Consider the following 26,124-nt stretch of genomic DNA (forward strand, 5'->3'; position numbering starts at 1 on the left):
TGGAGGTCTCGAGGCCTCTACCAAAATTGGAGCAAGAAGTCTGGCAGGAAGAAAGGGAAGGCTGGGCATTTCTAGTTTCAGGAATAAGAGTTAAAGGCTAAAACTCTAAGTTTCTTCAGTTCCTTCAGATGGCAAGCAGACTTAGAGTTTTATACAACATACAAGGTTTTTTGATAAAATTCAGGATGTTTTTCATTTCCCTGCATCTGTGTCCAGTTTGTTCTCCATAAGAATTTTCAATAAAAGTCTTACAATGGAAAGAATATGTTTGCTTGTCTTCATGGTGCAAGGGGAATTGGGGATGTCTGTCCCATTCTGCAGAAGTGCTGGGTGTGGAGAAAGGGACAGAGATTAAAATTGCAAGTGCCCAAAGTTTGGAAGTACCAGTCAAGAAAAAAGAAAGATCAGGGAGATACATTCTTGAGAGAGGACCTAGACTGAACTTCAGGAAGGCCTGAGAGGGAATTCTTGATTTGTTTTTAGTGATTCTCTCCCCCTCCTCCAACCCAACACAGGGTCTGGGAGAAGGGTGCATCCAGTTTGATCTCTAGCCCCTAGATTGCTTGTGTAAGTACAGATTCCTGAGCCTTATGCAAGACTAAATATCTCATACTCTCTGAGGAGCACGCCTGCTAATCTGAACTTTGAATATGTGAACCAGTGATCCTGATGCACACTAGAAAACAGAAGGAATTGACCAATTATCCACAAAACTACATTATTGGCACCCTTCGCTTCTGTGTTATTGATAGCAGTGACAATTTCAGGGAGTAAATAGAAGCTTAGAACCTAATTTTAAGTGGTGTGAACCCCCCTACCCTACTGGGTCACTGGAGTGGACAAGTGAGAGGATTTTCTCTGCAGGTTCATCCAGAAATTATTCTAGAACTGAAATCCTACCCTGGATAAATCTCACAAAAAAGACTCTAGAAAATGAAGTGAGGAATGGGCCTCCCATTTGGCCTATCGACTATAAGAAAGAGTGAACAAGAAGCCACATTTCTGGGGGTGAAATGTGATAACTGCAGCAGGATCTTTGATGCTATGTAATCCTATGTGTGTTCATTTGTATCTGGCTTCGTACCTGGCCCCTGAGCATTTGCACAGGCTCCAAGAGCAAACATTACTTTCTGCCAGCTATAGTTCATGGGGCCTAGGACAGCTTGTTGTGCTTTTTCTTTTTCTTTTCTCATTAAAGGACTGGAGAGACTACAGGTGAGATTTATTTCCTTTATAACTCACCTAATATATCCAAGTGCCAGTCTCCAGAGGTGGCAGGAACCAGCTTGTCAGTTCCCAGATTTCTCTGTGAGATTCTCTTTGTTTTTAACTAGCAGAGTGGAGACCTGGGGACAGAGGAGGAATCTAGTAACTGCTAAGAGACCAAATAATCTGTTGCTACATGTGTCACCCTTACAGTTTTTTTATACTTCCACAACATTCTTAAAGAAGCTTTTCAAGTTATAATTACTGTGCTGTGCTTGCACGCCTGGATTTTAAACAAATTTTTTAAAAGACCTCTTTTTCTTTTTTATGAGCCATGATATATTATTTGCAGATTTTCTAAAACATGCAGCAATTTTGTTGAGGCCAGTGATGTAAAATTATGTCTTGTTTCAGAGAGAGAGAGAGAGACTGACCCTATCAAACATTGGCAAGAATATGGAACAAGTTATTTTTTTTTAAGTTGCTTCTCAGTTGTATCTCTAGCTTCAGAGAAAAATAGTGAAAACTTTGTGGAATGTTACCATCTCGTTTAGCAAAAGGAGATAAACCAAAGAAAACAAAACTAACCTAAGATCTCTCTGTGTTGATTACCTTAAGAACTAAAGCAGAATTGGGTATATCATCCAGTTAAGCCTGGTGTAAGTCTCACAGGTCATAGACTGTGCTTGCTGGAAAAAACTTTGGTGATTATAGACACTTTTCTTATCTTCAGATCACTCTTGACTAAAGTGATCATTGAGAACGAAAAAAACTTAACTTTCTTCCCCAGGATTTCACCATCATTTAGTGGCCAGCCTAGGACCAGAGCACAGATTCTCTGAAGATTTATCCTGTCCTCTATTTCCTCAAAATTAGAATGTAAATACAAAGCCCTCCTCCTGGGAGGCTGCACAGTACCAGACAAGGAGGGAGCGCTTTGGAGTCTGCTGCACCTGAGCGTGGATCCTGAGTTCATTTGCAAGAACTTGGGAAGGTTACTTGAACTGTCTAAGCCCCAATCTCCTAAGTTGAAAACGAGGATAACACTTTGTGCACTTAGTGGTTTGTTCAATGAATATTTGAGCAGCTACTTGGAGCCCACCACTGCTTTAAGGCACTGGGGATGCAGCAATGAACAAAATGAGAACTCTTGCCCTCACGGAGTTTATATTCAAGTGGGCACATAGGGATAATAAACGAATAAACAGGTAAAGTATTAGTATGTCAGGTAGTTGCAAGTACTACAGAGAAAAATGCAGAGTGGGAACTTGTATTACCGCCTAGAGGAGGTAGGGGCAGATGGGTTTGTGTTTAAATAAGGTAATCTAGGAAAGCATTACTGATAAATGGATAGTTGAAGAGATATGTGAAGAAAGTGAAGGATAAGAACATTCCAGAAAAATATCAAGCCAAACCCTCTTGAGGGAAGACATACTCAGTGTGTTGGATTACAGCACAGAGGTGATGTGGCTGGAGGGAAGTAAGCCAGAATCAAAGCAGGAGGGTGAGATGGGGCCCAGGCGGAGGCCCAGGGGTGATCCAATAAGATCTGTAGCCACTATAAACATTTACCTTCTATGTAAAATAAAATGGGAAGCTACGACAATGCTTTGAGCAGAGGAGGGACATAATGACTTATGTTTTAAAAGGATCGTTCTGGCTGCCAGGTTGGAATAACATATAAAGGCAGCAAGGGTGGAAGTTAGAAGACCAGTTAAGATGATTTTGCAATAACCCAGGAGACAGATGATCATTAAAAAAGGCCGATTTTGGATATAGTTTGAAGAAATGTTCAATGAGTTTTGCTGAGAGATCAGATATAGACTCTGAGAGAAAGAAAGTAATCAAACATGAATCCATATTGTTTGTTCACATTATTAGAAGGATAGAAAAACAACTTGAGAGGCATGGGTATAGAGGGAAGATGGATTTTAGACGTCAATTTTGAGATGCCGATTGACCATCCAGATGAGATATTGAGCAGCAGGTACATGGAGGTGGAGTTCATGGTAGAGGGTCTACATTGGAGAGTCATCAGCCTATAGATGGTATTGAAGACCATGAGACTAGCTGAACCCTTTCTGGGAGCGAGTGTAACTAGGCTGAGTCAGTGCCAGTAGGAGGGAGTGGTCAGCTGTGTCCAGAGAGCTCTGATAAGATGAGGTCCAGGAAATGACCACCGATTTTAGCTAAATGAAGGCCATAGGTACTTTTGACTGGTGGAATGATGGAAACAAAGGACTACATGGTGTGCGCTCAAAAGATAATGGTAACTTTGGGGGAAAAACTAATAAATTAATAGCAAAATGAGCAAAAATGAACATAAAAGAGCTCACAGAAAAAGAAATCCATGTGGCAAACAAAACAAAAACAGAAAAATGTGTTCAACCTCACTCATAATAAGAGAAATACAAAATAAACTTTCCAAGTTAATTTTTGAATTTAAAGCTCTACCAATAGAAATTCAACCAGGACATTTTGGAACTCTAGAAAATAAAGACTTTTCACAGGAGCACTTACTGCGTTTTGGTGAGGATAATGGCCTTTGAACAACTCAGGTGAATTCTGGATCCCCCCTTGCTCATTACTGTACCTCGCTGTGGCTTCAGCAGGCCCATCTGTAAACAGGTTTTTTATTTGTACCATCCGTTAGAGTTGAAGACCTTAGAATAATGCTTGGCTCATAGCAGCAATAATAGGTAACATTGACTGGGTGATTGTTAGGCATGAGGCTTTGCTCTTATCACTTTACATTTATTTATTTTTCTTCATAGCAACCCCTCAAGGAGGACAAAGAACGAAGAGATTAAGGAATTTGCCTAAGTTCGCAGGGCTAATCAGTATACATAAAAACTGAACACTTAGCCACGGCACTAGGTTGTATCAAACAATAATATGAGAAAGAAAAATAAAAAGAAGAAACTCATCTTAATAGTATAAGATAACAAACATTAAAACAATATAGTATGTTGACTGTATGATCTGTATGACAACATAGAATATCCAGAAATATACTTAGTCATACATAGTGATTATATATTAATTTTACATTAGATGAAGCCAAGCTCCTCAAAACAATAGGAAAGGCTTATCTGACTGAGACACATCCACATATTAACACAGTTCCCTCACAAAAGGACAAATAGACATAAACACTTAAATGTTTTATAAAAATCTGTGAGTTATTTATCTAGATTCATTTCATTCAGCAAAATAACACTATGTGAACTCATTTCTTTTATAAAGTAGCAATGATCTAGATATCCTCGGTTAAAGAGACTGAATTTGATTTACCCGAGTGTTGGCCTATCTTTTAGAATGTTTAGTATGTAGACTTAACAAAATCAGTCTGCTAGGGCTACCTTAATAAAGTACCACAAACTGGGTGCCTTAGATAATTTAAATTTATTGTCTCATAGTTTAGAGGCCAGATGTTCAAGATCAAGGTGTCATCAGGGCAGTCCCTCTCTGAGAGCTGTGAGGGAAGAACTGTTCCTGGCCTCTCTCCTTGGCTTGTAGACAGACGGCAGTCTTCTCTCTGTGTCTCTTTACCTCGTTTTCTCTCTATGCATGCCTGTGTTCAAATTTCCTCTTCTTACAAGGACACCAGTCATATTGGACTAGGGTCCTTCCTAATGACCTCATGTTAACTTAATTACCTCTGTAAAAATTTTATCTCCATATAAGGTCACGTTCTGAGGTACTGAGGGTTAGAACTCAGCATATTTTTCTTTTTTTTTTTTTTAGAGGGACAGAATTCAACACATACCACTTAATATTTGAGTATAAACCACAGTAGTAGCCACAGACCCTTAAAGAAGTTGTCCTGTTGGCCTCATTGATGTTTTCTTAAACAGGTCCTTGTCAATTAACCATGTACCTCTAATCTTTTTTGAGAATTAGTCAAAGTATATATAAAACCTCAGCACAACATTCTTCTGGAGGACATCAGAGTCCCTCACTCATTTAGCATGAAGACAAAACACATTCCTTGGGCCTGGTTCAATATTTCTGCAGTCGTATAAAAACAACCTTAGTGTTTCAAAAATTCCATAGCATGAGACAATCCAGCAATCAAATATACAATACAGTGCTTCACAACAACATGGAAATCACAATGGGGAAATAAGCACTTTACACGCAGGGCAGAAGGAAATGGGTTAGGAAAACAAAGATTGGGTGAGGGCAATAATTAGTGGAAATCTGAAGGGGAGGTGAAATCTCTCTCTTACAATCCCAAGATGTTTGGTGTCACAGTGTGAGAGCCAACTTTGCCACACCCCTACCCCTAAACAAAACTCCTCACACTACTTGGTGGATCACCTACCAACTGGGACGTGCAAAGCCTTGCTGTGGGCACAAATACTCATCTCTTTATCATCCCCTATAGAAATGGGGGGGGTCATCAGCTCCCTCTCCTTACTTTTTGCCAGCAAGCACTCACATCATTCACATTGTTATCTCCCAAATATATCTTGAAACCATCCATTCCTCTGCATCTTCACTGTTGTCATGTTTACCCAAACCACCATTATCTCTTGCCTGGGCACTACATGTACTCCTGTGTCTGGCTTCACCATAACCCCAGACTAATATGTTCCCCACAGAGCATTCTCTCAATCGTTGGAAATGCTCCAATGAGCTTTTAAATAAAAGCTGTTGTACTTACCAGACCTGCACCCCCTGGCCCTGTCTTCCTTCATTTCCTTCCACTCTCCCTCTTGCATACTATATCCAGCCTCTCTGCTATCATTTTAGTTCCTTTGAATATAATATCTGGCCTCAGGATCTTCACACATTCTTTTTCCTCTTTCTGAAAACTTAGCTAATATTCAGCCAGCATGCTCTCATACACTTGCTCTGGTTGTGAAATAGTAAAATATCTGTCCACCCCCTTGGGAAGCGGTACTACGCCATGTCCCTACACACCCTCACATACATCCATCTTGCCCCTTTCCTAGAATCCCCTGGAGCTCCACACTCCCAGTAGCTAAAGGAGTAATGCCTGGCCCTATGTGAGACCTGTAAGACCCTGCATTGGTCAGGATGCACCCAGAGAAATAAAGCCAGTAGGAGACATGTATTAAAGGATTTATAGCAAGGAACTGGTTCATGCAATTGTGGAGGCTGGAGAGATAAGTCACAAATCTGTAGGGCAGGAAAGGCAGACTGGAAGTGTCAGGAATGAGTTGAAGCTGCAGTCCACAGCAGAATTTTTCTTCTGGGAAGCTTCAGTTCTACTCTTAAGGCCTTTTGACAGATTGAATCAAGCTCATGGAGAATATATAGGATATCTCCTTTACTCACAGTCAACTGATTATGAATGTTAATTACATCAACAAGACACCTTCACAGTAATACCTAGATTAATGTTTAAATAACTGGGGACTGTAGCTTAGCTAAATCGACTTTCACAGACGTTGTTTCAGCACTATGGTTACTGGTTGTCTACCCTACTAGTAGTTCAATATTGTTATTATCATCCGGGTAAACTGACTGACACAGAAAACTGACCATGCTGACCATCACAGATATCGTTCCAGCACTATTTTTGCTGGTGTTCTACCCTATGAGTAGTTCAGTAGTTTTAGTATTATCCCTGCCTGAACTCTCTGCTCATCTTCTCCCTTGCTCTTTAGATGGTGGGCTGGCTCCTCTTCTCCTTTCCATCCTTCAGGACCCCTCTTAAATGTCACCTCCTCACTACCCTCTCTGAATAGGTCCCCTCTCAGAGGGACCTGCCCTCCATTCTTTCTCCGTCCCCTCTTTTTTCTCTTCATTGCACTTACCACAAGTTATTAATTTATGGGTTCTATCTGTTTGTTGACTGTTTTTATCTGTCATTCCCATAAAACTCTGTGTCCCATGAGTGCTGAGGTTTTCATTTGTACAACGCGACATACTAAGAGTTAATTGCCATGACACACATAACAGGAGCTCAACTCATATGTATCAAATGACTAAATGTCATCAGAGGTTACTATCATTTGGCTAGATGCAAAGACCCCACTTGCTATACACTTACACACATCCTATTTGCCTTGCCCTGAAGCCACCTTCCATGTGCAGAGCCCTAGTTCTAGCACAAACAGGGGTTCTGTGCAAACACATTGATGGAGCACTGCTTTTAGAGACTAGAACTGGCTGATCTTCCCTAAGATCTACAAGAAGGGTTCCTTCCACCCTCAAATCTTATTTTTATTCAGATATATAGCCCTCAGTCTTATCCCTGATGTCTGCACCAGGTCAGCTCCCACTGGAATAAGAGGCATTTGTTGGAATTGCTGATATGATATTAAATACTTGCCGAGAAGAGTAGACACAACTCATGCACGAATGTCGGGGAGATGGCCTTCCTTGTTAGCAGGACTTGGAGTAGGACATGATCAAATCAAAGGCACAAATATAGAACCTCACTAACTGACGTGGGTTCGCCAAGCTCACCCCTCACCACAGCATCTAGTGAGGAAGTACACAGGGACCATCCAAATTGCTCAGAAAGTCATTAGTGCCTCACTAATCTTTTTCCTCTTTCTGATCCAATAGCATATTTAAGAGATGTCTGCTCTTAGCTTCCTTGTTGTGTATCTATGGTATTGTGCAGCAATGTCTGCTGTATCCCTGGACTTCCTCATAGTTTGAATAAGGGTTATATGGCACTTCCTGATGAAGTGGATATTTTTCCCTCGCTCACTTGCTAACGCGTACATTTATTCTTGTGTCACCAGTGAAAACGCCTTCAGAAGATTTGTGCATTTGATAAGTCTTTGCACTATTCTCACTTCCGAGGATAAAATAAGGAGGTACTTAGATTCTGTCTTAGAAGAGACATATATTGGGGCAAAAGCAGATAATTTAAGAAAGTGATAAAACTATTTCTGTCAACAGAAGAATTGGATGGTTCTGTTAAAGACATAAGGATGATTGTAGATCAAGAAGAATAGAATACGGTTCAGAGTGACATACTATTCTACAGATTATCTGAAACAAGTCATTAAGCAAAAACATCCGTGCAAAATTCCTTCTTATTCCTAACTGTGACCAGTCACTCTTGTTGGTCTGTTTACTCTGCTATTAGAATGTGAAACGTTAGAATACATTATGGGGCTTCCGTGGTGGCGCAGTGGTTGAGAGTCCGCCTGCCGATGCAGGAGACACGGGTTCGCGCCCTGGTCCGGGAAGATCCCACATGCCGCGGAGCAACTGGGCCCGTTAGCCATGGCCGCTGAGCCTGTGCGTCCGGAGCCTGTGCTCCGCAACGGGAGAGGCCACAACAGTGAGAGGCCCGCATACCGCTAAAAAAAAAAAAAAAAAAAAAATAGAATACATTATGGCCAAGGTCAATAAGAAGAATATTGCATCTACTCTGAGCCCAAGACAAAATGATGAAGTAAGTGAAGTTTAAACGTGAGGTCTCCAATCCAAACAAGGACTGTTTCCTCACTTTAAGATATTTTTGTCTTCCCCTCAGGATCTAAAGCTTCCTCGCTTTTTCCCTTCAAGATAAAACTGAAATCCTGCATAGTCCCTCCCACAATCAAATTTTCCTTCTTTGAATTCCTATAACACAGTTGTCTCCTATTATGCCAACTTGTCCTTTATGTTTCATTATAGACTAGCTTCCTTGCTCCCAAATGAAATTATGACTCCCTGAAGGGCACAGCATTATTTTCTATATATTTACTTCCTTATACTCCACCTCATAGATATTTTGCCAACATCTAGTGAACAAACAGTGAGGTTGTGACAGAGGCTACTTTGTTGTTCATTCAAATTTGGTTTCTCTTCTTTCTAGACAAATAGCTAGATTGCATGTCCCAGCCTCTTCAGAGAAATAAAGCCTGTGATAGACTGTGCAACTTCCAGGCTGGCTCCATTTAAGCCTCTTATGTTGCCCTTTCTGTATTCTTTCTCCTTTTTCTGCTAAGAAGGAGTCCTTAGGGATGACAAAACCACAAGATGGAAGGAGCTTAGGTCCTAAAATCATGTTGTTGAGAAAACTGCCCACAGACCGGAAACATCTGCCTTGGACTATTATGTAAGCATGAAACCAACATCAATTGTGTTTGAACTGTCACCTAATTGTGGTTCTGCTTGTTATAGCAGCTAGCAGTCATTCTATTACATCTAGTAATTCTAGCAGAAAGAGCTTGAGCTGGGTTTAATTCTTAGCTCTGCCACAATGACCAACCTATGTGATTCAAGACAAGTTACTTAATTTCTCTGAGCCTCAGCTTCCTCATCTGTAAAATGGAGATAATTATAGCAACTACCTCCATCAGTTTGTTGTGAGTATAAGTAAGTGCCTGCAATCAGGTGCTCAGTGAATACCAGTTCAGTACCACTCGGCTGTGTGCTTAGGATTAGTTCTTGACAAGAAGAAGCTATGTTCCAAGAGGGTCCAGAAAAGTGGCATTGAAATAACTCATTTTTATGTCCTGACTACAGTTGTAGTAGAAATTTTTTTGAAAGGAAATAAGCTTATGGGTGGGGGTAGCAGTCAAGAGGAGGTGTGTACAGAGGGGAGACAAGCTAAAGAAGACTAAAAAGAATATTCTGTAATATTCTTTGAACTCTTAGAACTTCCCCCCTGGCAGGGATCTAAGATTTTAGGTTAGAGTATGTAAGGACTTTGCATTAGGCCAGTCTGTGTCTAAACAGATATTTAGGGATAGACAATTATGCTGCTATGTAGGGCAAAGGAACTCTCCCATCCAGCCTGGACTATTCAGTACCTGAGGAGTTTAATTTTCCACTGGGTATTGATGATTAAATAAGTTGTTCACCTAATCACTGGTTGCAAATACAGCAAAGCTGGGTGAAGTTGACATTTGCTTGATTTGGTGAAGTTAAATTTGGATGGAGGAATGAAGTAATCATTTATCTTTGCTGCTGGGTCCCATATACTCCTAAGAGTTCTCAACACACAGCAGGTCTCATGCAGTACAGTAAGCAAGATTGAAACAAGCAAAACTTAAAAAAAAAAAAAAAAAAAAAAGCAAAACTTAATTAGGTTTATATTTGTAGGCTGAATAAATCTTTGACATCTGCTTCCAGAAAATTGTAGATTTCCTGTAATAACACATTTATCCCTATTTAGTTGACATTCTGTCTTCATGTTTGTTTAAAGTTTGAACATATAATTTATTATCATCTCTTAAATCTATTCCTTTTATTTTCAGGAGATTTAACATTTTTTTAAAGATGGAGGTGGAAGAGTGGGAATCTGCAGTAATTTGTCCTAAGATGGGTACCTAAATTAAATTTAAAATGATTTGCAGTCATGCTATCCTCTGCTATAATCTCTACCAAGAAATAGATTTTTTAAACTTATAAAATATAGATGGATGTTTATAGTAACATTGCTTGTAGTTACAAAAGGAAATAAAACAAAACAAAATATCTAATGTCTATGAATAGGGAAACTGTTGAATAAATTACACATACACACGTATATCACGTATATAATTCCATATTTGTAAAAATAAACAAAATTAAAATAAAAAAACACAAAGAAACCTCCCTATGATTGTGAATATACATTTTAATATAATTTTATGTAGAGAAAATAAACACAAACACTTTCATGTTGATTACTCAGGGACATAGATAATAAGGATTTGTGAATGGTGTGTGTTAGCTTTGTGTGTGAACCTCAGTAATGTTTAACAGGTACAGTAGGAAGGTATCACTGTTGTCATTTTTAATAATTAATAACTATTTAAAATATTTAAATATGGAAGGCATTCCTGAAATGTGGGAGGACATGAGTATCCAGAGAAACAGGTATTTTTATACTTCCTAGAATTTTGCAAAGCTTTAGTGTTCTAATTTGTGTCTCATGTCCCAGAAGATAGAAAAATTTCACGTAACTGACATCCTACCAAATACATTCAATGTTAGGGATAGTCATGAAAGCAACAGATTCATTTCAGAAGTAAAGTGAAACAGAGTAGATTACAGCGTTGAATATAAAAATGGTTTAAAAACAAGCTTATCTTAAATAAAGAGAATAAATCCTTTAATTATTACTAAGAAAAAGTACTCCACATTCCATTAAATAAAATGGAAGGAAGAAAAGGAAGGAGGGATGGAGAGAGGAGAGACAGAAAGGCAGAAAGTATATGAAAGAAAGATAGAGAGGAAGGAAGGAAGGAGGGAAGACAGGAAGATAGAGAGAAAAAGAGAGAAAGAAAAAGGGAAAAACAACTAATAGGTTGCTTGACTGCCATGTCTACTGCTGGTGATTGTAGGAGGTCTTAAGGTGTTAGGGTGGAACGTGGAAGAGAAGCAGATGTGGTGGTAGCTGTTAAATGTTTCAGAGCATCCTCACAAGGTAGAGTGTAGAGGAGGGATATCAGTCTAAAAGGAATTTGAGCACTTGCCTATTCCCCTTTCCTCATCAAAGCATGATAAATTTCACTGGTACTAGGGCTCTAGAATTGCTGTAGCCCTGCAGTTGGGTTTGTCCTACTTCCAGGTCTATTACAGTTATGGCTACAGCCCAAGGGTATTGTGCATGTGTATGTAGTACACTGTCAGCTGTGGTGGAAAATTACACCCAGCCATAGACAGGCCCAGGCACCCTATGAGTTCATGGAGTGTCTGTGGATGTCTCACTCATGACATTCCTCATCACTCCCAATGTATGTGCAGCTATCAGTTGGAACAAGGTGCATAAAACAGAATCCCTCCCCAGCACTGAAGTGAGGAATGGAATATAACCTGGATCAAGAAACAAAATTTAAAGTGTGCCAGGAATGGAGAGGAGAGAAGGGGTAATAAGTGAATCCCACAGAGAAGGGACAGCTGTCTTGACTAATCAAAACAGTCTGAGAAGTAGAAGAGAATATAAAATATGAATGCTTTAAATTGGGGGAAAGATCTTAAGGAAGCCTAACATTTCAGAAGGAAAGACACATGGTTAAAATCAGAAAGGATTATGAGGTCATCCCTGCACTTGAAACTGTTTGAAGGAGAAGCACATTTTAAGAGTAAGTGAGGGAGGAGACTGTTCATCCAAATGTAAGATGTCAAGAATTTGGATTCACTTTCATGTCTTGGTAAAGGAAGTATGGCTATGTTAGGCTAAGGGCTTTTCCGGAAAACAGGCTGGCAAAATATCATGCCCCGTGGGATTTTTAGATTTTCTCTCCAAATCTCATGTATTTGTTTGGGGCCAAATCCAACCTTTTGTTTTCAAACAATGCTCTATTCTAAAGTTCTTCTGAGGAGAATTCTTCCTCCTGGATGGGCTTGAAATCACACACAGTGGGCCCCCAAAAGTCTTCCCTGGAGTCACACAGAGTGAGACTCTGGCCCATCAGTTTTCTGGGCTTCTTTCTGACAACCTGTATAGAGAAGCCAGAGGCTGAGTAACTCAGCCAGCCCAATCTTCGGGAAGGCTGGTTTCCAGCTGAGTTGGCAACCAGTCTGTGTGACCCTTTCTTCTTCCTCCCAAGTTCGCTCAAGTGAAGCCTTCCGAGAAAACCTCGAAGAGAGTCGCCATTTTGACTCAGGCAATTTTTTAATGTTTTCTCATCATGTGAGTATCATTCATCTGTCCCCTTCAGCTTTCTGTTGGATTGTTCATTCCTACGATGATAAAATACAATTGTTTAACTTGTCTAGTTAGGACCCAATGAAGAGAGTGACCTAATTTTAAAAAATGATGGAATAAAAAATAATGACCACATGGTCCTATGTTAACTAAGATTTATGTATCTAAATTCTAACATATTGGAGTATAAAAATTCTTCCCAGGGGACACTCTGAAGCAAGAGAAAAATGTAGGAAAACAAATAGGAAGCAGAGATGCAAGATAAAATCAATAGGTGTGACTCCACTTTGTCCTTCTCCCACCATTTTCCACCTGAAGTTCTCATTAATGTTTCTTAATAAAACCTTTTTCTATTAATGTTCTTAATTGTACTAAACAGTAAGGCAAAGAAATATGAAGTGCTACTTTGAATAAATTTCTTTAAATTAAATAGTAAATGCATGTCATATAAAAATATTTAAAACATCTAATAATGTTTAAAATAATGATTATAAAGAGTTCTAGCACAATTAGAAGAATGAAGAGAATTCACTTCATTATTTTCCTCTGGCAATGTAGGTGATCTGTCTAAGGTTTCTTAGCTAGTTAGTAGCGTAGATCTGAAACTAACAATCTCCCAATTTGCAAACTAATATTCTTCTTACTCAGCAGTGTGGTTTCGGGAACAGTATTGAACTTTTCCTTAACTCAGTTTCCTGAACTGTGAAATGGGCAACATACTGGTATTTAACTTACAGGGCTGTTGTGAGGAATAAATAAATTTATATATTTAAATTGCATAGAAGAGCACTCTATGTACTCTATGCTTACACATAGTAAGCACTCTGTAAATATTAGCTGATATTACTTACCACCTTGACTTTCAATTAACTTTCTACTTAAAACACCCCTTCGAGTTATTGTTTTTGAGTGTTTAGTTGCTGGAAATATAGAATTAGGCAGTAGTGAATCTTGGATGGGAATGGGAAATTTTTTCTTGCTTCTTTTTTTCGTATCCCCCAAAATGGTTTTGCAGACCATCTTCCCCCTTCAAGCCCATGTTACTTCTTGGATAATCAATAGTGATCAAGTAGACAAACTATTTGGAAGAAGGAATATGATTTCTATGTCCTGTCCCAAATTAGACACCGAGTCCAGGGTGTGCCATTCACTGCAATCATAATGATCATGACAAATTGATCAGGAATAAATCGAGCTGACAAACTGAGCTAGAGAAACATACATACCCATTACTCATGCTTCACTTCAAGTGCCACCTCCCCGGTGAAGTATTCTCCAATCCCACCCATCAGAATTCATTGCTCCCTGATCAAGGATCCAGTACATACCGTACAGCTTTGCTTATACTGCACTTTTGGCACCGATCATATCAAGCCCATGCATCATTCTTCCTCTGAACTAGATTGCAAGCTCCTTGAAAGCAGGATTGATGTCTAATTCATCTTTCTGTTTCCAGAATCTAGACTACCTCACAGCAGTGATAGGTGCACAGTGAGTACTTATTGAATCAAATACACAGAACTCACTTAGAAATAAGTGAGAATATAAAGTTTTTAAAATACTACTATTTATTGAGCGTGGATCATGCATCTAAAACTCTAAGTTCATAATGACTACGTAAAATGTCATCATTATTTTCATTTATAGGTGAGAAAAACTTATGCTCAAAGAGGTTAAGGGATTCACTCTGAGTGGTAGAAACAGAATGTAAACCCCACTTCTATCTGGCACTGCTCCTTGGTAAGAAGAAAATAAGACTCAAACCCTTCTTATTTTTATTAGTTGATCTCATATAATTCCTTCTGAAACAGGTTCTGACTTCAGGAATGTATTCTCTTTAGGACAATCATTCTATAATATTTTATCACACTGTAACCCTGAGTGTCTTACATGAATAACACCAACATCAAGAAGATTGCCAGTACCATCACCCCCTGAGTAATAATGACAGCCCCACCGTATCAGCCCTTTGAAGACTTCTTGTGTACAGACATGATTCTGTGGATTGGTCTGGCTTTGTTTTGTTGCTGTCAATTACTTGCTCCTTCACCTGTTGGTATACCTTATGTAGGCTGTCACAACAATGCCCATACCGGTAAAACTTGTCTGCGGCACACTCATGTATGCTCATGGGATTGGCTTCCAACTACTTCACTTAGGAACTGCAAGATGAAACAACTCTTTTCCAGCTGGAAACCCAAACAATGTTATGCATTAGTATTCAATACAAGCCTATTAAAATCCACTGTGACCTTTCAGAGGCTATAATTTGAAAAGCATACTGAGTTCTTTAAATGTGCTGTTTCCCTTGTTTTTTTCAATCATGCCATTTTTTTTTTTTTTTTTTTGGTGGTACGCGGGCCTCTCACTGCTGTGGCCTCTCCCATTGCGGAGCGCAGGCTCCGGACGCACAGGCTCAGCGGCCACGGCTCACGGGCCCAGCCGCTCTGCGGCATGTGGGATCTTCCCGGACCGGGGCACGAACCCGTGTCCCCTGCATCGGCAGGCGGACTCTCAACCACTGCACCACCAGGGAAGCCCGGATCATGCCATATTTTAAGTAATTCTTTTTTAAAAAATTTCTTAGCCATACTATAACCTTCTGTTTGACCATCCTTTGCAAATTCTCTGCAATATCTGACTTATGTCACCCTCTCACACTAAAAAGAGTAGTGACCATTTTAATTATGTATGTGTTGGGAGCTAGAAAAATCAAGTTTAACTGCATATTAATGTACAAATCAAACTGGAGAGTATAGTAATGGAATAAGTGTTTTAAAAATGATTCTGTGCTCTAATTTGATGGTACCAACTAACACATCCAACTACAACTTTCTTTTCTTCTCTAAATGCTGTGGCTACCCGTGGAAAAACAAATGAATGTTGAAAAATGTGGAAAGTTAAGAAGAAGCTTTTTAAAACAAATAAAGCCTAAAGCATTTCCTACTTTGAGTTTAGAATCAGTGTGAAATTAAGATAATCATGCCAAGAGAGCAATAGAAACTACCCTGGGGGAAATGTAAGATGATAGCCTTTCAAAGCAACAGAGGAAATAGAAGGTATTCAATATAAAACCCAGCACACTCCCCTTTAAACTAAAGGCGGTGTCCATGTGAATGAGTGTGGAGCAGCTGGATAAGTGTCTTAGCATCCAGACACTCCCCCAGGTCACCCCACCCCCCAGACAAGCCTGGTCCAGGCTGCCAGTTATTATCACTTGCAGCAGAAAAGCAGTGACCTCCATTCTCACTCTTCTTTCTCAGTGGGCTGGTTCAGCTCCATTTCCTGGAGATAGTGTTCCTCATAGGCACTTCTGTCCCACACTGTGAGCTTTTCTACGTTAGGAGAAGGACATATTGATTTGTAGCACAATGATGTGGCCTGTTGAATGACTACCAGAGAATCCAGTGGTTGCTTCCCTGGGGACCAACTTTCCCAAAAAGACTGTTTCATAGACTTTCTAATCCCAGTGGAGTAAGAGCTTCATATGGATGAGATCCTCCAAGGGAAAAGTAGCAAAGGCATTTCCTCTTCCTTGTCTTCCTGATCTTATACGTGTATGTCATGTCTAGGTTTAATCTGGGGAAAGGAACAAAGCAAGGAAGGGAGGAAACTGAAAAAATATGGACAGGGAGACCTAGACTACCAAAGCACCCTCCTGCAGATAGCAGCCATAAAGCAATGGTCTGCGAACTCATAAAATACATCTGGCCCTGGTCTCTTCATCTGCTATAAATCTCTAAAAATAAACTAGAAAGTTCTTCTTTCCTCAAGTTTCTATAGACTTCAATGTCACAGTTTACTAAATCCTGGAAGTGTGAGAACTGTGAACAGCACAACCTGGCACAGTAAGCAGAACCAAAGGAAAGCAAGTCAGGTCTTGGATTCTTTTTTTTTTTTTTTTTAACATCTTTATTGGAGTATAATTGCTTTACAATGGTGTGTTAGTTTCTGCTTTACAACAAAGTGAATCAGTTACACATATGTTCCCATATCTCTTCCCTCTTGCGTCTCCCTCCCTCCCACCCTCCCTATCCCACCCCTCTAGGTGGTCACAAAGCACCAAGCTGATCTCCCTGTGCTATGCGGCTGCTTCCCACTAGCTATCCACCCTACGTTTGGTAGTGTATATATGTCCATGCCACTCTCTCACTTCGTCACATCTTACCCTTCCCCCTCCCCATAGCCTCAAGTCCATGCTCTAGTAGGTCTGTGTTTTATTCCCATCCTAAATGCTGGAGAGGGTGTGGAGAAAAGGGAACCCTCTTGCACTGCTGGTGGGAATGTAAATTGATACAGCCACTGTGGAGAACAGTATGGAGACTCCTTAAAAACTACAAATAGGACTACCATATGACACAGCAATCCCACCACTGAGCATATACCCTGAGAAAACCATAATTCAAAAAGAGTCATGTACTAAAATGTTCACTGCAGCTCTCTTTACAATAGCTAGGACATGGAAGTAACCTAAGTGTCCATCAACAGATGAATGGATAAAGGAAGTGTGGCACATATATACAATGGAATATTACTCAGCCATAAAAAGTAATGAAACTGAGTTATTTGTAGTGAGGTGGATAGACCTGGAGTTTGTCATACAGAGTGAAGTAAGTCAGAAGGAGAAAAACAAATACCATATGCTAACACTTATATATGGAATCTAAGAAAAAAAGTCAGGTCTTGGATTCTAATTACCATTTTCTCCTCAGTTTTTAACTGGTGTATCACTCCACAGGGGTAGTTATCTTCATCTGTAAAAATGGAAGTGGCAAATGCATTCCACAGGCACGGAGAGGCAATGCCATTTGTTGTAACATAAACAAGAATCACGTGAAGAAGGCATTTAACTGAATGCATAACCAGTCAATGAGAGACAGCTCTGGTAAGTCCTGTGCAAATATTTTGGTGACTTTTCCAACTACGAGATCTTTCAGTGTCTAAAAGTTATAAAAGATGATAAACTAGCCTGCTCGAAGCTAGGATGTGTGTGTGCATGTTTTTATGACTCCACTTAATTCCAAGTGCTTCATAAGCTATTGTTCAGACAGAGAACTTAAACCTGACCCTCCACCTCCTCTGTCCCTCATAGGGCCGCTGTTTGCAATGTCTATGTCCAGCCCATCAGTCTAGATTGAGCCTTCTCTCTGTCTAATGCATCCTAGTCTCACACTACGAGGGTTTTACTTCAGTTCATTTTTATAATCCATTTTTATTCCATTTTTAGATACAAAGATATTGTTGCATTCATTTAATCCTATTAAGACATGCCCACTCTTCAACTTGACCTGCACTCCCAACCTCCCCCCACTGCCACCCAGTCTCTGAATCTGCCTGCTGTCTCAAGGTTGGCTCTTGTTGAGATGGGGAATGATATTAGGAGGCATGTTAGGATACCACAACTGTCATGGGACATCTTTATCCTAAGGTGTCTGTTCTTGGCACATTTGAACCTGATATATTTCAGTACATTCTTGATATATAGGAGCATATAGGTTCCAGAATGATAGATGTCATATGATTACTTAAAGAGATAATTGATTTTTAAATAGGTGGCCACATTTTGTTTTTTGGCAGTGCTGTGTTGGCTCCTCTTAAAACATCCAGGTAGTACTAGGTGAGCTTGACCAGTGGCAGAAAACTCTACACTAGTAGGCTCTATGGCATGAGAAAGACTCATTAGAAATAGAAATGTGGGGGAGTGCCTTCTTGTCCTCACTGTCTCTGAGCTGTCCTGCCCAGCAGGTGCCACCTCCTACTCAATTCCAAACGATAGTTCTCCAGCAGCAACTCTGTTGTCATAATCACCAAGCGAGGTTTGAAGCCAAGCAGCCCAAATGCCATTCTAAGTTTGTAACACACACAGGGATACATCAGGTGTGGGGTCAGTTAATCATGTCACAAGGCCTTACCACACTCTTCATAATATCCCTAGATCCATGTGTCATTACTGTTTGAAGTTCATATGTTATTCGTTGTTTTTGTTGCTGCTGACACACCATTTTAAAACTGATTTGCCTACCTTATAAAGTCAGATGTTACTAACCATTGCCATAGTCCAGCTTCTTAAAAACAAATACATGCAACCCCTTGAAATTATTCCATGTTCTAAAAAGCAGGATTAAAACAACCAAAGTATGAGTGAAAGCTCATCTGTTACCTTGTTTACTCTGTCACTATGAAAATTCTTGTCATTTGGCCATTTCAGTGGCTTTTATTCCCTGTACAAAACTAACCAGCCAAATACATGACCATAGTTTCTTGATTTATGGACATATTTCATCAACATGCTAATATTTTTGAAATTAGGTATTCCTTGCATAATTAAAAGAAAAGCAACTTGCCAGCTCTTAGAAGCATAAGTTATGCTTTGTGGTAACTGCCTGAATGTGTGCAAACTTAACTGTGTATAAATGTACCTGCCCATGTATTGTCACCTCTATTGAGATATTTACAACTGTAGTACCACCTGTGATTGAATTTCAATCAAAATTGTCATTCACCAGTTGCCATTAGAAATACCTTAAAAATTACTATGATCCAGCACAGAAATGAGAAGTTATTAAATGCAGAAGGTTGTCATCTACGAGGAAGTTTGGAAGCAGGCAGTGGAAACCACCAATCAGTCAAAATAGAGCACAAAATCTCCAAATCTTGGCAAGGTTGACATGACATGACCCACTCAGATATTAGCTAGGATTGGCACCAGGGGATTGATCAATGCCAACAGCTTCCAACTAACATTAAAGAGAAACTGTTAAATTCCAAACTAAGTCAGCGAAACAGCTCCAATCAACCAATCAACCAACCAACAAACCAACCAACCAATGAGTTTAACAAAATAGGAAAAGCAGGTAAAAACACATGTATCTTCAAGTACTCAAAGTAAAGTCCTAATGGTGCTAAGAATTTCAAGATCATTATCACAGGGTATAAGTGTAGAGTAAGTTTTATAGGTGTTTTGAAATCAGTGATACATCTTAAAGTCCTGTAAAAAGAAATAGGAGAAAGAAATGAGAGAATTCACTCATAACACCATGGCTGATGGTGGTGAAAATTACAAGATTATAATCTCACTTTTACTTTGGTATTGAATATGAGTTGGTGATGTGTTCTTTGAGCCATGAATGAGAATATATTTCTTCTGCCCCATCTTTCAACTTTCAACCTTCTCTGTTGAGCTAACTGAACTCATGCTAGCAGAGACCTTTCTTATACTTCCAGTAATGTCCCATGGTTTGAGAGGTCAGCCAACATCTTACAGGTTCTACTTCTTTGTGGTCTTCACTCTTGGACCAAGCAACTAGGACAATTCATAGGCATAGATTTCGTTTAAAAAATACACAGTGCCTTTGTTGAAGAGAAGATGCAGTTCTCTGTCACACCCCTCATTTAAAATACATGTCTGGAGTCCAGTCCCTTGTCTCCCAGCCCATTCACTCATATGTAAGGTGACCTACAGTTTCAATTTTCCTGGGGCCATCTCAGTGTGTGTCTGTTGTCCAAACAGACCTTCTACTTTACCATTTTCCCAGACAAAAGCTTCCGTAATATCATAATAAATTATATGATCACTCTATTCAGTCATGATATGCTAAGTAGACTAAAGAATTAAAAAATCAGTTTCAAAAAGATGCATGTCAATTCACTCAAATTCCTTATATGCAGAGCTGACCACCTGCCCCGAGAAAAATCTTAGGTACAAATCCTGCACATCAACACTACTTTCAAAGCAAAGGACATAAATATAAAGCAGTTTAATAGCTCCAAATCCTGGTCAAACTATTGAGGATGGAGTGTGTACTTTGTTGGATGTTACATGGAATTCAGTTTAGTAGACAAGGTAGATTACCATGAGTCACTATCCAGATGTTCCTTCTTCCTAATGCTAAAAGGCTACAACCTTAGCCTGACTGGGTGAGTATAAGACCAAGAATGCACAGCCAACCAGAAGACTGAAGGTGGTGTAATCCAGACTCACTCATTCCTTTAGCTGATGCATGCATTGTTGAAAAAAGGCAGCAATAGAGTGCAAATCTGTCATATTCCTACCTGAGGACACTAAAGAAACAGTAATTCAAGGCCCAAGTACCTCTACCAGGTATTGAAAAGAGGACATGCCTTCTTCTACTGGGAAATATTAAAATAAAATGCTCTCCTATTAACAGTAATATCAGCAAGGTATCTTGTACAATGATTCATTTTGAAATAGAAACTCTTATCTAGGATAGTTGGAATGAAGAAAAACTAATCTAGGTTTCTCTGTTGGAAATGGAGGAAAAGAAAAAAGCAAAGTCCTCACATTGTTCCAGAAATTTCATTCATTTTAGTGATGCCATCACTGGACTGGGCTATCATTTTTCTCAATACAAAATTAAATTTTGAAGCTGTATTTTCATTTGTCGTTACTAAGGTAATTTCATTTGTATGCACTGCACTTTTCTATTACTAGAGATTTATTATAATATTATTTAGACTGTATGATTGTTTATTCTAGAATTTTTCTTCCATTTTTACCCAATCACCAGCTACAATAACTAAAACTTGGAAATTTTATGCTAACAGCAAATTTTAGACAAGCCTATTTTGTTTGGGTAGCTGATGTTTGAAGAGGCAAATAGATTCAGTGCTCTCTTCCCTTCCCTCTAGAGAAAAATCTGAGTTTCAAATAGGGCTTATCCTCCCCACCTCCTACATCCCCTTTGATCAGAACATAATTCTTCAGATTGGCTTTTACAAAATGCCCACATCAAGACATGGCTCTCTGTAAGTAGGACTGGAAAGAAGCAAGATGGGAAATTCTGCTTTAACACAACTCATAATCTTGAGCCTCTCCCTCCCCTACCCAACCTCAAGTAACTCCACCCTGCACATCCACCCTGGCTTGGCATTTTCAATATCTATAGGATTTTCCATTCCCTCTGTGGCTAATGCAGAACTATTAGGTATCCATTAGTGCCCTCGTGGCCTGAAGGGGCTTAAGAATTAAATCCAGGAAGGGGCAGTAGAAAGAGAGTTGTCTCTCCTGTGTACTGAGAAGCCATTTCATAGAAGAATAGAATTAAATGCACTTAAAGGGCTTTTTAAAATCCAGGATTCTAGTTAGCAAGATTGCTGTAAATTTTCCTTTCTCCTCTTTCATCCTCAAATAAGCATGCAAGATGGGGAAGACTACATAATCTCTCAAGACCATTTCAATTTGAAGATGCATTGACTCTCAAATTTTCTACACAGTGAGTTTTCTTTCTGTTGACTATCTGATTACACTAGATAGTTTTGATAATGTTCTAATTTCTATATAAATCTGCAAGAATTTTTAAAAAGATAGCTGCATACTTGCAGATTAAAACCAGCATAGGCAGAACTAAACATATTCCTCATGTCTGATTTGTACAACAGTCCAAATCCATCCTGAATATCTTCCCTTCACATGATAACAAAGAACTTAGTAGGTTTTGAGCTGTGGTTATACAGTGACAGATTTTAACCTGTATTGCTGCTACATAGAAGAACAAAGGCCATTTTCCCAGGGGAGATGATACAAGAACAGAGAAATACAAAAAAAGACAACAAATAATAAATGTTGGCGAGGATGTGGGAAAAAGGGAAACCTAGTACACTGTTGGCAGGAATGTAAATTGGTGCCTCCACTACAGAAAACAGCATGGAGGTTTCTCAAAAAAACTAAAAATAGAACTACCATGGAACCCAGCAATTCCACTCCTGGGTATATATCTAAAGAAAACAAAAGCACTAATTCAAAAAGGTGCAGCCCAATGTTCATAGCAACATTATTTACAATAGCCAAGATATAGAAGCAACTTGGGTTTTCATCAACAAATGAATAGATAATGAAGATGTGGTATATATATACAATGGAATACTACTCAGCCCTTAAAAACATGAAATTTTGCCATTTGCAACAACATGAATGGACCTGGAGAGCATTATGCTTAGTGAAATAAGTCAGACAGAGAAAGACAAATACTGTATGTTTTCACTTATATATGGAATCTGAAAAATAAAACAAATGAAAGTATATTTAAAAAAAACAGAAATAGACTCACAGATATAGAGAACAAACTAGTGGTTACCAGTGGGGAGAGGGATGGAGGGAGGTGCAAGATAAGGGAAGGGGATTAAGAGGTATGAACTCCTAGGTATAAAATCAATTAGATACAAAGATGTAATGTACAGCTCAGGGAGTACAGCCAATATTTTATAACAACTTTAAATAAAGTATAATCTATAAAAATATTGAATCAGTATGTTGTACACCTGAAACTAATATAACATTGTAACTCAACTATACTTCAATTTAAAAAAAAGAAACATATGACCCACCAATTCTACTCCTAGTATAAGAATTGAAAACAGGTGTTCAAACAAAACTTGTACACAAATGTTCATAGCATCACTATTCACAATAGCCAAAGGAACAACTCAAAAAAAAAAAAAAAAGAAAAAAGAAAAAAGAAAGAAAGAAAGAAAAGAGAGATACAATGGCAAAGGAATTCCTCCTTTGAGGGTAGTTATTCCAAATGTACCACCATTCCTTGGCCTAAGACTAACAGAAGGTGTTAGGAATGGTTCCTAGAGTGTATACACTTCTTGAACTAGATTCCTTTAACTATGGGTCTCCTAGTATATGAACTTCAGTGATCAAGAAAGCAAAATGCCATATTTCAAATCCTTAGAAAAATCCAGATCCTAACCAAATTGAAATGTGTAATTAACAGATGTGGTCCTCCTAGAATCTAACATTTTCCTTCTTGTAAAAAAAATATGGACTCCATCATCAATTGAGTTTTTAAATTTTTTTTGATGTTTAACCTATAATTTACTGTTTTTATATCCTATCTCTTTCCACTTATTTAAAAATACAGCTGCAATAAGTAAACACTGCCAGAACCTATTGTTATTAAACTAAAAAGCAAACCATTCAGAAGTTTGTAAATATCAGAATAACAATCATTGACCATTCATTTTCTGTACTATCACTTTTTTTTCCCAATAGACTCATGTGTCAATCATCCTGTGAAAATTACACATAGTGGTTAAAATGCTCAAGAATAGTGAGGTGAGTCAGTAATTGAAAGTTATCAATAAGACAGAGTGTGTCCGATTGTCAACTGGTTTCTCAAAACCCCCACACCATACTTCCTATGTGGGCCACGATTCTCTGCTTTCCATCCAACATCCTAGCAGCAGTAACAGGATATTCTAAAATACACTAACACTGCATCTTCTCAGTTCAGTTTAACTGTCTGTCACAGGAATCAGCATGCTGTTATAGATTTTTTCTAAAAATTTTTTTGCATACTTGGGTTTATTGAGTTGCCTTAACCAAAATAGACCTTATAAGTGATTCTTATAATTGAGAATCACTTTCAAAAATGTTATCATTATGAAATTGCTAAAAACACACTTTTTGATAAATAGGTCCTTCCTCTTTCCTCAAACATTAACTCAGCTTATTTGATGTAGCAGATATTCTAAACTAGGGTTTCTCAACATCAGCACTGTTGAATTTTTTATTGGACCTGTGCATTGTAGAATATCCAGAAGCATCCCTCACCTCTACCCATGAGATGCCAATAGCACAACCCATCCATTTGTGACAATAGAAAATCACCAGTCAGAATGGCCATCATTAAAAGTCTACAAATAACAAATGCTGGAGAGGATGTAGAGTAAAAGGAACCCTCCTACACTGTTGGTGGGAATATAAATTGGTGCAGCCACTATGGAGAACAGTATGGAAGTTAGTTAGAAACCTAAAAATAGAGTTACCATATGATACTGCAATCTGACTCCTGAGCATATATCCAGAGAAAACTATAATTCAGAAAGATACCTGCACTCCTATGTTCACTGCAGCACTCTTTATAAAACCCAAGACATGGAAGCAACCTAAATGATCGACAGAATGGATAAAGAAGATGTGGTACATACATACAATGGAATATTACTCAGCCATAAAAAAGAATGAAATAATGCCATTTGCAGCAACATAGATGGACCTAGAGATTATCATACTAAGTGAAGTGAGTCAGACAGAGAAAGACAAATATCATATGCTATTACATATGCGGAATCTAAAAAGATACATATGACCTTATATAAAAAACAGAAATAAAACTCACAGACATAAAAAACAAATTTATAGTTACAAATGGGAAAAGGTAGAGGAGGGAGGGATAAATTAGGAGTTTGGGATAAACATATACATGTTACTATATATAATATAGATAACCAACAAGGACCTACTGTATAGCACAGGGAACTATACTCAATATCTTGTAATAACCTAAAATGGAAGAGAATCTGCAAAAGAATATATATATAATGTATAACTGAATCATTTTGCTGTACACCTGAAACTAACACAGCATCAAAAATTAACTATACTTCAATTTTAAAATGGTTAAAGATAAATAAAATAAAATTTCTTCAGACATCAACACAGTAAGTGTGGTAATAATGGGCTGCAAAGGGTATTATGAGAGCACAGAGGATGGAGGAGGACAGACAAAAATTGGGTAACATGATATGCTAGGGCATAGAGGCAAGAAATAGTATAGTGTGGCTGGTACCTGGAGTTTGTGGCCAGGAGTGCTAAGAAATAGGGGTGAAAGAGAGGGAGGCACCAAATCATGCAAGGCCAACGTCTTTTGTTTGTTACTTAAGAACTGAATTTTCCTCACATCCACCCCTTAGTCATGCCATTTAAAAAGCATCAGATAAAAAAATATTTTTAATTGTTGACAGCAGAATGCCAGGAGCATTTTTGCAGAAGATGAATTAAGTCATATTTATGGATAAAATTTATTCCTTTAGGCCAAACCTGCGTAGTTGATTATTGTTTTCCCTAATATTGATAATGCGTTGCTTTCTTTGAAACCTACTTGGAATATGTCCATATCCTCACCTCATCACAAATCCTTGCCACAGATGTTTTTTTCTCAACAGGTATATTGGCTTCCTTGTTGATTTCTAGCTGTGCTTGGTCTTATATCAAAATGCCGTCTCTGAGCAGTGCTTGAGAGAAGCAATTTATCCATCTGCATCCTATTTCAGGCAGAGCCTTTGACTCAGGGAGTGAGACACTTGACCTACTTGTGACTCACTTAAGCCCAGTAGGAGAGCAAAAAGTTGGGCCTCTGGTTCTATCATCAGCACTGACATTTCCTGGCAAAAGGAGATTTAAATTTAAATACAATAAGGCTTCAACATCATCATTTCATTATCTTCTCTTGGGTGGGTTAGTCCTGTGAGAGTACTGGTAAAGCAAGTAAAGTTTTAAAATGCACAATAAAATAACAGAGTCTATGAGACTCTGAAACAACCTTCCTATT

This window comes from Kogia breviceps, chromosome 4 (genome assembly GCF_026419965.1).
Source record: "Kogia breviceps isolate mKogBre1 chromosome 4, mKogBre1 haplotype 1, whole genome shotgun sequence".
In the NCBI taxonomy this organism is placed as follows: Eukaryota; Metazoa; Chordata; class Mammalia; order Artiodactyla; family Physeteridae; genus Kogia; species Kogia breviceps.